Source organism: Cannabis sativa, chromosome 2, assembly GCF_029168945.1.
Source record: "Cannabis sativa cultivar Pink pepper isolate KNU-18-1 chromosome 2, ASM2916894v1, whole genome shotgun sequence".
NCBI lineage: Eukaryota > Viridiplantae > Streptophyta > Magnoliopsida > Rosales > Cannabaceae > Cannabis > Cannabis sativa.
Genome location: NC_083602.1, coordinates 24,235,732 through 24,247,775, shown reverse-complemented (window position 1 = coordinate 24,247,775; position 12,044 = coordinate 24,235,732). Strand labels below are relative to the sequence as shown.

General features: G+C 34.5%; 1 long non-coding RNA gene across 1 annotated transcript; it reads left to right on the top strand.

Annotated features, from left to right (window-relative positions):
- Positions 1-8,848: 8,848 nt before the first annotated feature.
- Positions 8,849-11,169, top strand: LOC133033943 (uncharacterized). Its single transcript, XR_009685954.1, has 3 exons — positions 8,849-10,287; positions 10,429-10,492; positions 10,649-11,169. It is a non-coding gene; the product is annotated as an uncharacterized LOC133033943 (long non-coding RNA).
- Positions 11,170-12,044: the final 875 nt, after the last annotated feature.

The window sequence follows — 12,044 nt, the reverse complement described above, 5'->3', positions numbered from 1 at the left end:
CTAATATCCTTTAAAAATAAGTAAATAAAGGTTTATTTACATTATTAATTAATAAATAATAAATAGGATAATTATCTCTCAAATATAGGGAAGTTGCTAATATTTTCACCCTAATTTTGTGGGTTGTAAATCACCACTTAACTTGTTGTCCACAGATGAAGGATGTGCACCAAAGGCTTGCCAGGAAAAGGTTGGTCGGCCATGTTCCTGTCAGGGTCTAGCCGACTATGTGTCTGCCATGGTCTGGCCAGCCACGCACCTGCTAAGGTCTAGTCGACCATGTGTCAGCTAGGGTCTGCAGGTTACACATCAAGTGCTTCCCAGCCTGCAAGCTGCACATTAAGTGCCTGCCAGCCTGCAGGCTGCACATCAAGTGATGACCAGCCTTTATAGGTGACGACCAACCTTTGTAGGTGACGGTCAGCCTTTGTAGATGATGGGCAACCTTTATAGGTGATGGCCAGCCATTGTAGGTGATGGCAAGCCTTGTAAAACTTTCCTTGCGAAGTTCAGACTTCCTTAGTAAAATAGGCCATTTCTTGGTCTAACAATCACCCTTTTGGTTGGCCAGCTTGTGCTCAAACCCTGGTCGGCCATACAAGCTTCTCCTAGTCGGCCTATGTACTCCCTTTGGCCGACCTGACATGGTTGTGGAGCTTTTTGACAACTTACTTAGCTTCTCTTGCTCGTTGCTTGACGCTTCTACCATGCCTTATAAGGAGACTTTGTCTTACTGTTGACAAGGTTGTATTCCACGTGTCCTCAGTCTCAGCTTACGTGGACATGCCACGTCAGGTGGATAAAATTTAGGATAATATTTTCCCCTAAGTCCTTGTTTGAACATCTGGTCATATAGAGACTTTCTAAGTCTTGTCTTGCTTGTAATAGCCTCTATCGAGCGACCTTGTCTAGCCAAGTGTTGGCTTTGTGCATGACATGCTTTTAGATCTTTAATCTTCTCTCTCTCCATATATGCCTCATCTTCTTTTCTTTGACATCTCTTCTTTGAACCTACCATTGATAAGTTTCAAGCTTTTTAAGCTTTTAGAAACTTTTTAATTATCACGTTAGATTCTAATCTTTTTGGTATTTTAATTCGCATGATAGTTTTAGAGGCCAAGTTCCCTTGGTCGAACGGAAGCTCCCTTAGTCCGGAAGTCACTTCTTGGTCGGCCAACTTGTGCACAAATCCCGGCCAGCCTATAGGCTCACCCTGGCCGGCCTATAGGCTTCTCTTAGCTGGCCAAGGATGTTGGTACAACTCCTTGAGGGCTCGTGTAACGCCCTAAATAACTAGGCACGCTACCCAAGATACTTATGAAACCCTAATCCCCTAAATAGGATTACTAATAAAATTAGCGCAGAATTCAAACTTTAATAACAATAGGAATGGAAATAGACTTGTAATATTTCAAACTTTACAATCTAAAAGTTACAGATATTGGGATCCCAAAAATATTTACAAAATATTATTACAAGTTCTTTTTCTTTCAGCCGGCCTAAGCGGCAAAACACTGGTAGACCCCAACCCGCTTGGTTTGATATGGCCCGAACATGTACATTCTTCGTCCAGCTCCTGCACTCATGGCTAATCAACAATAGCCTTACCCTTTCCTGCACAGTAGAGCACCCGTGAGCCAAGCCCAACAAGACAGTATAAAACATATCAATAATATGCTCATCATATAATATAAACAACAATGCCATTTAAATCTGTCTGTGTGTCACAAACATGCATGTTGGGCTCACATGCCTATTTATGTTTATGTGACGTAAACCTACGTGTTGCTCTCACACGTCTATTTATGTCTACGTGGCGTAGACCTACGTGTTGTTCTCACACGTCTAAATACAATAAGGCCTTAGAATGATTCATCTCGGTTATGGTTACCGAGTCCAACCCGATTATGCCTTGAACGCATAATACTTAAATCTCAATATAATCATATACTTAGCATGGCATAGCATTTACTCAACTTATATCACTAGGGTAATAACCCTAGGCTATTAACCGCTCATATTAGGGTAATAACCCTAATCCCGGTTACAATTACTCACATATATCATATTCAACATAAGCGCCACCGCGCATACTCTACGTGCAAACTACTGTCTTACATGTTGTCTTGTAATAATAGAGATTCCAAACTCCTGGGTGCTCCTGACCAAGTGCCGCTAATCCTAGTCACAAATTCCAGGATTTACAAGTATAGGGTTAAACCCTAAATCCACTTTCACATATCATAAACATGGCACTCAAAATACAGATAATCAAATAGAGCTCGAAACGAGCTTTCCAACGATATAAAGAACGTCCAAAACAAAATCGAGAAAATGGATGGCTCTCTGCTAGATTTTTGGCCGCGACGACCAAAAATCTGGCCGCGGCCATTGGGTTCGAAAAAACTAGAAAACCAGATTTTAAGGTCTAAAAATGCCCACTTTACCATATATTCAAACCTCAACCAAACCATACATAAAACTCAACCAAAACCATACAAAATCTAATTTTTTTTAACTTAAACCAAACCAATCTAACATTGGTGTTCATTTGAGCATCACACCAAGCTCAAGAAAATCAAAACAACAAACAAAATCAAGCATACATCAAACACCAAGGTTGCATACATATGCTCAAGCTTGAAGTTCAAAGCTTCAAGACAAAACCCAGAACTTCAAAGCCTTATACCAGAATTTGAACAACATAAACCAACCCTAAAATCAATCAAAACCATCTAGATGCAATATACACAATCTTAATAGCTCAAAACTCACAACAAACATCAAAATCACCTTCAATTTCACCAACATGCAACCTAAGATCAACACCATAAATTTCATGTTTTTCTTTCACTAAAATTCAGCAACCAAGCTAAAATCAAAGTTGTAAAATTTACCTTAAGTCTCAAGCTAGAATTAAGCACAAATACACCAAGATTCCAAGCTCAATTCAAGCAATTCCTCACCAATTTCTTCAAATTTAACTTGAAAAAACTCAAGAGGGTTAGAGAGGGAGAGAGGGTCGGCCAAGAGGAAAAGAGAACCCAGAATTTTCTAATTCATTTCCTCAAAATTCAGCTTTTACCAAAATAAATCAAATAAGGTCAAAAGACCAAAATGCCCCTAGAGCCAATTCTCACATATTCAAACATACAAGGGCATAATTGCCAATTCACACTCATTTATTTCCAAATAAAATTCAGATTATCACCAATAAATAAAAATACCAAATATTGCAATTCAAATTGCATTTCAGGCCCGAACCCAGTTCGACCCGAAATACTTGGTTGTGACTATACCGCGCCAACCTGTCAGAACACACCTGAAAAGAAAACACAGGCATACTATATAATAATATAGTTCTATTAAGCACGTAATTAAATTAATTTCGTCATTTTACCCTTCCTGGGTCATAATTACTAAAATGCCCCTGGCTCACCAACGGGATCTTAACATAGTAAAAATCAAATAAATTCTCATATATTGAATTATATAGTAATATAATTCCTCAATTATTCATAATTATCTAATTAGGGTTTTGCTAATCCACTTCTCAATTCTAGGGTATTACAGCTTGCTTCACTCCATTTGGTTGCTACTTGAAAGTTTTGCTATATCTTGTATGGAGACCATGTTCTACTACTGGCAGGGATGTACTCCACCTATACTCTATCTTTGGCTTACATGGACATGCCACATCATGTAGATAAAATTTAGGATATATACTATATATATCCTTTATAAAATATAATTTAAAAAATAAAATATCTAGATATCTGTTTATTTGAAAAAATGATAAATATATACCCAAAATAATAAAATTATTTTTTTAAAAAAATATTTATTTTAACATATTAAAATAAAAAGAATAATGTACATAACTAAAATATCTCATATTTTATCTTATTTTATTTTTAATTCAATAATGTAATTATTAAAATAAATAATATATATATATATATACACATACGGATATATATATATATAGGAATGGAGGGGGTCAGCCATAATTTGGTCATAAATGGTGGTGGTGGCGGTGTCTGGTGGCCGTCGATTACCAGTGGTGGTCAAGGAAGGAAGTGTTGGAAATTATTTTACCAGGATCTTAGATCTACTCACAAGTATGTTTATTAACATCCTAAATATGAACTTTCTAAAACGATGAAATAAACACATATAAAGTTTAAGAAACCGTACATTGGGTGCAGCGGAATATAATGACTCCTTCCGTTCAGATATCTAGCCCTTGATTCCTTTCTGTTGCAGAGCATTATCAATATCTGAACCTGGATCTCTTTCTCTGAATCTTTGATGCTGAAACTCCTTTGCTGATGATCTTTCTTCACGATCTTCCTCACTATGATTGAGGTATCACTTGCTGTGTGTGGGCACTACTCATACACTAAGAAATTTCGAAATTTCAAGAGGGAAGAGAAAGAAGAAGTGGCAGCTAAAGATAGGGAGAGAGAAAGGCTCAGGTTTTTCTCTGAAGGAAAAATAGAAAATTTTAGTGTGTTTTTTTCCTGAAGCCTTCACTATCTATTTATAGCATTCCACTAGGGTTAGGTTTGAATTATTTGGCATTAAAATAATAAAAATATCAGTTTAAATTTCCTACAAAAGTGGCAGGCCATACACTTAGTGGATTGGGCCTTGCTTTTTGCAATTTTGCAATTTTAACACCTTTTGTATCTGATTTTCTCAAAAATGCCAATTTCTTAATTCAACCATTTAAATGCCAATTCTAACTATTTAATAACTATAAATAATTATTAAATAATATTGTCATTTATCATATTCATTAATTGAACCATACAAAGTATCATAATTAACAAATATGCCCCTATAAACTCTTTCTTTACAATTTCGCCCTTACTTAGTGAAAAATTCACAAATAGACATAGTCTAATTTGAGAATTATAATTGATTAATCAAAACCAATTACATGAGTCTTACAAGCAATATTATCTCAACTAGTGGGGGGACCATGGGTCTATATAACCGAGCTTCCAATAAGTAGATCAAGAATTTAGCACTAAAATTCACTAACTTATTAATTCTTCGTTGAATCCACGCATAGAACTTAGAATTGCACTCTCAGTATATAGAATGCTCTATATGTTCCACCATATAGACACATCATTAGTTATCAAATGTTATAATCCTAATGTGATCAATGATCCTCTATATGAATGATCTACACTGTAAAGGGATTAAATTACCGTTACACCCTACAATGTATTTATTCCTTAAAACACTTGACCCCGTATAAATGATATTTCAGCTTATGTGAAATGAGTACTCCACCATTTATGTTCGTTTGGTCAAGCTCGAAGGAGATCATCCTTTGCTTACTATTTGCCAGATAGAAGCTATAGATTCCATGTTTATGCTAGCGCTCCCACTCAATTGCACTACCGTGTTCCCAAAATGTACGTATCACCCTGACCTAAAAGTAGGCTTAACTAACAAATCAAAGAACACGAATAGCCTCTCGAGATCGAGCCTAATCATATCAGGATTAAGATCATTTGATCTAGGATCAACTAGGTGATATTGACTTGAATAGATTTTACGGTAAGTTTAATTAAATCTAAGTCAAAGTTCAATATCGGTCCCTTCCGATGCATACTCCATGCATCCAACCTGAGCTTTACTTTAACCAATGCTCTGGAAAGAACATAGCACTTCTCCAAATGCAAGTAAACTCTGTTGTAGATTATCATATCATGTCTGATAAATCTAGGAAACTTTATTCACATAGTCATGTTTACTTTCCAATGTGTTGACGGCACAATAAACAGGATCAAGTATGTGAAAAGGGTTTCAGATGAATTTATACATTATGTACATATAATCATGAAATAAATCATGTGAACCATGCAACATTAAATGTTATTTCTGATCTATATTAATAAGTAAATCTGATTATATTGAAATGAGTTTTATTTAGGGCATAAAACCCAACAGGAAGTCAGTCCAAGACCGACGGTGGTGGAGTGACTCACTAAGTCAAGCTCCATTTCGACCCAATACGGGATGTGTGACTCGTTTTGGAGTCGTGAGGCCTGAGGACTAGTTGGTCCTCCTTTGTAGGTCTGTGACCACGAGCACCTCCAGGAGGTCTGGTTGACTCCACCTACTCTGGCCATGGGATCATCAGGTCCCCACGGTGGCCTTTGGTCCAACCTGAACCCTCTCGGGTTCTCTCCCCTTTGTGTATGTGCATTGCTTTGTATGGAGTCCATGCACACGTGAAAAAAAAATCATGTGGCTCACTTTTGAGCCTCATGGCTTGTAGCTGCAACCCTTTGGGGTTCGTGGCTCGTCATTCGAGGTTCAAAAGTTGTCATCTTGATGACGCTAGGGTTTACTCCTAAAACCCGAGCTCACTCATCAATGGAGGTATTGTGGACTTTTTGATGTTACAATTTCTAACCAAAAATTTACAAATAAATTTAAAAATAAAATTACATCAAAACCTATACCGTAAATATGGTGTAAAATTGTAAAATTCCTATCTCAATTTACCATACAATTAACGATTCACTTTCTTGCATAAAAAAATTAATTCCATCCATTCACAATATATCAACATATATGTATAAATGCATAATCACCTAACACAATATTTAATATATCATTATGAAGATTACTCTGGTACTAATTGTTAGTTTTAATAGTCCATATTAGAGTTATAAAAGAGGAAGAAAATTTTTGATAAAATAATTTTTATCTAATATGAACTATAAGCCTAAGGATCTCAAAATAATAAAAATAGATTAAATCTAACTACTGAAAGAACTTTAATTACCTTTTGAAACCTATTAGGGCATCTTTGATTCTTTTCATATAACAATCAAACATCTAATCCAAGAACTTGATTGAAGAATCCACACCTTAATCTTCTATGCCAACTTCAACACTCAGGAATAGAGTGGGCTATTAAATCTTATAGCATGAACAAATTTAGGTATTACAGTGTGTACTCAACTCATAAGATACTATAATGAGATTAGGATTTTGATCTCACACCCACCTTGAGAGGTGTAGGCGTGTGAGAGAGAGAGAGAGAGAGAGAGAGAGAGAGAGAGGAGTGAGAAAAATCATTCTTATTTTCTCTTTATTTATTTCTATATTTATTGGTCTTTTGAGGTCTGTTTATTTATGATGTTGTATATCCTATATATAGTGTTATAAATAAAGCGTTTAATCCTTTATTTAAAATAAAAGATAAATATTTAATTTAATTTGAATTCAAAATTTAAATTTAAATATAAATATCTAATAACTGAATATCAAAATATCAATAGATCTTTTATTTTAATAATTATCCTTTTATTTAAATAATTATCTAATAATATATTTAATTAATAATTAGAAGATAATTAGCTTAATTTAATTTAAATTATTTTAACTTAATAAAATAATTAAACTAAATTAATCATGAGCCTTTATATGTCACCCTAAACGTGTAGAATGTACCTACACGTGTTAGACATATTTTAAAGTCCAAAATTAATTTCTCAATTTTACCACAAATAGATTTATTATTTATTCTCTTAATAAATAATAATTGATTAATTATCATTAATCTCTTATTTCACAAGAACTAAAATAAATATTATTTAATCTAAAATAATATATTTATCTCTTTAATATTATTCAGTAATAATATTATATTTAACTAATGAATATAATTTTATCTAATAAAAGTAAATAGTTAAATACTATTAATTATATAATTCACAATTGTTATAATTAATCAAAATAATAATTTCACAAATTACTATTTTCCCTTAAGAATTTATTTTCCATATAAATTAATTCTCACTTGAAATTTATTCATCAAATAAAATTTTCTCATGTGGGACCATGGACCTATATTTTAAAGCTCCAATAAATCTAAGATTACCATCAATTTCATCAACATAATAATCTAGTTTATTAATTCTATTATTACTCCACTATAAATATGTAATTGCACTATTTGACTATATAGAATTATATTTACAGAATTCTTACTTGTAGTCCATTGATATAATCAATATAAGTAGTTTATCCTCTAATTATTAGTTCATAATTAGAGTTGGTCAAAATAACATTTTATCCTTCTAATTATCTCTAGATTCCTTATGACCATTAATTCAATGTGAACTGTTAATCTATAACTTATTATAAATTTGGATCTAACTATTAACACTCCTAGAATTAACACTATAAGGGAACTAATATTCAATCTGTTAGGAAAGCTTGGATTCTACTATTATATAACGTGTTCCTAGTCACTCATGTTATTAAGCTCCCAAAATAGAAGTTGTAAGAATCATCTTTTTTGAGAAACTTTAACGAGTGAATCAAAGAACTCAATGAACACAAATAAGAGTTCATGTATACTTAGGATTAAGGCTAATCTACTAATAATCATCATTGTGATATGATAAACGCTTTTCATGGTAAACGATAAGTTGATGAAAGATATTTATTACATATTAGTCCAATTATGCATAATTTAATTATACATAGTACCTTTACTTTATGTCCATCTACATATGTGATCCAAATTAAAATCACACACACTAGAAGTATATTGTATAGTAAGCTGTAGTTAGCAGTTCTATATTAAAGATTCCCAAAGCTTTAATACACTACTGACTTGTTTTATTCATATCGTATAATTTTAATTCTCTTGTACATCCTTACAAGATTATATCTTCTCCATATGAATAAGGAATTTTCATATATTTCATAATTATACTGTTATAATTAATATATCATTTATCTTATAATTGTATTTTATATATTCTCTAATATATTATTTATTAATTAATTTCTTTTAGGGCATAACTCTCAACAACTACTTCCCTCAAAGTAGTCTTCAGTAGGATCACAAGTGTGTAAAGAATTGAATTGGTTGCTCGGGTTTAATTCTTCTCCATGTACTCGAGGGAAGTACTCACACTTTTGGCCATCAGGGCCACAGGCAATGTAACGGCATAACTCGCCCCTTTCATCTCGGAAGTATTTTTGAGTATGAAGTAGTTCATTGGTCCTTATCTACTGGATCTCGTAGCCTCCAGTTTTGAAGTAGTGTCTCCTACTACCTCATTCATTTTGAGTAGTACGTCCCTTTCCCCTTGTAGGGTCTTAGGGCCTGACATCATGTGAACGTTGAGAAGGACTGGGTGGAGGAGTCCTATTGGTTCTCTCGTTGTTGTGAGGCTGTTCAACATCATGTAGAGGGCCCATTGGTTGGTGACCTCGAGCTTCAGTCCTCTCGAGCTCTTGCTCAAAGGTACTTTCCCTTTGGGAGATCTCCATCCTGGTGTTTGCTTAGTGCCTGCTCGATTACCAGGTGTAGCAGTGGTGTTTCGAGCATTAAGGGTTTAGACTTGGGCACTAGTTTCCACATGACCAATTGGTTGACAAGGAGTCTCTCTCACCAACTCGAATAAACCTCCATGGGAAGTAGTTTTGCGATTAAAGCGATAAGCTTCTCTAATCTGTTGAGATAAGTTAACTCTCTAATATTCCAATATTCCTGCTCAACACGTTGGCTTTCAATGTTCCTCCAATTTTCCATGAACCAGTGTTGAAACTGTTAATGTTACTTATCAAGAGAGTCTTGCATCTATTGTTGCAAGTCAGCCACAGTTTGGCTGAGCTGAGCAACCCGAGGATCAACCTCCTTAGGGTCTTTGATCTCCACTTGAGGCTCCTCAGGATCTTTGTGAATTAGAATAGTTATGAAGGTTCTGACCTTATAAGATTGTTCTCAGGTAGTCATGGGACTAGCTCCGATATTGTCTTGTTAAATCTGAGGTGATTTTGGGTTAGAAATTGAGTTTAGAACTTTTTAAAGCTTAGTCTAAACGTTAATGACATTTTTCATTTAAGGGCTCGATTTTAATTTCTATTACGTAGGGATGGTAATATTTATGGTATATATGCGTCCTGTGAAGTTTGGAGTGATTTGAATAAGTTTTGGTAGTGTTTCGGTGAGTGCGAAATTTGAGATTTTTGTGTTTCATAGTTTTTAGAAATTTCTAGGAGATCAGAAATCGTATTTTTGTCATAACTTTTGACTCGGGTGTCTGTTTTGGACATTCTATATACCGTTTTGAAGCTTGCGATGAGTTTTTTCTATTCTTCGCGACTTTTCAGACCGCTGCAATACCTCCAGAAGGGGGTAAAGAAATGGATCAAAAAAAAGGGAAGGGGACTTCTGCAATGAGCTATGCCACCCAACCCAACTGAGGAAAGTGGCATCCATCCTAACAATATGATGTATGTTTAGAGCCAACATATAATTTTTATTTTAGTGTATTTATACTACAGGATTTGGTAGAAAATCCTAGATTATCTTACGTGAATATTAAGCAGTTTTTTGGGATAAACACTTATTAGTTTACCATTGTTGTGACATAGGGTCGAGATCATCAGGGATAGTTCTCCAATTGGGTTGGCCAAAATGTATGAATCTGGATTAAAGGTAAGAAAAGTATATTGTACTGCATAGTATGTTGTATGTAATACAATTAGAATTGTTATGAATTGGTTAATATTGATATATAATGAAAAGATTGATTAGTTGAGTATCGATAATATGATGATAATATGCATGTGATACATGGGCTAACTTGATTAGGTGATGCAATTTTCCCCGGTGACGTACTAGGCATAAGTACGGGCGTCAGTAATATATGATGAGTATCGAGCGTAGGTATGGACGCACCTGATTAGGTGATGCGATTTTCCTGGCGACGTACTAAGTGTAAGCACGGACGTTAGTGATATATGATGAATACTGGGTGTAGGTACGAGCTCACCTAATTAGGTGATGCAATTTTTTTTTGCAACGTACTGGGCGTAAGTACGGGCGTCAGTGACATATGATAAGTCCCGAGCATAGGTACGGGCTAGTTTGATTAGACGATGCAATATATTGGTGCCAGATTGTGGCACGGTCTCACCTGATTAGGGGATGCAATTATATGATATATGGGTGCAGGTTTTTGGTACAAGCTCACCTGATTAGGTGATGCAGTTATGTGATACATAGGTGCCAGGCTATGGCGCAGGCTTGATTGATTAGGCAATACAATACAAGATTATCAGATTAAAGCATCAACTTGCCTGATTAGGCAACGTGATGTTGTGAAGATGGTTACTCTATGAGGTAATATATATAATTTATATAATTAAATGAGTATGAATTTTATTATTGGTATAATAATTTTGTATTACCAAATATTTGTATACTGATGTTTATTCGTGGAAGATGCAGTAGTGATTTGGATTTCATCTTATGAACAATGCGTGATGGTTTGATTCTGATTGTGTATAAATGACCATGTTCAAATAATAAACTATATGATTATTATTATTACTTTTCTTGCTGAGTCCTTGTGACTCACTGGTGCTATGTGGTGCAGGTAAAGGCAAAGAAAAGCTAGATCAATCATGAGGTGACAGTCTTCTCCAGCAATGTACATATTGACCTCATTGGCCTACGTGTCGAGTTGCCAGGAGTTATTTTGGGTTGTATCTATTGTGTATTTTGGTTTTATGTTTTTGAGGCATCGTCGTATATAGTTCTTTTGTAAACTTTTTATAACAGGGATCCCGGGAACACACTTTTTATGCTGTTATAATGCCCATTTTTAGCGTTTTATTTTAGTCAAGATTTAAATATTATCACTGTTTTTAATAATTAATTATTTTATTAGTATTAAACTAGTTTATAAAATCACTCACGTGGCGTCCCTATAGATTAGGGCGCTACAGTAAAAACATCCAAGGAATGTACTTTAAGATGCGTAAGTGATATTTTGACATCACTTAGTCAGTTTATTGGAAAAGTTGGTCACCAGTTCTCATAGATGTTACTATTTTGCAAAAATTAGAGACTCAAAACTCTTCATTTCTGAGTGAGCTGGAAATGAGAAATGCAAAGTTATGAATTTGACTTCCTTGACTTCATAGATCTTTGTTATTGTGAAAAACTAGATAGACAGTTGAAATAGCATCAGAATTGGATAAGC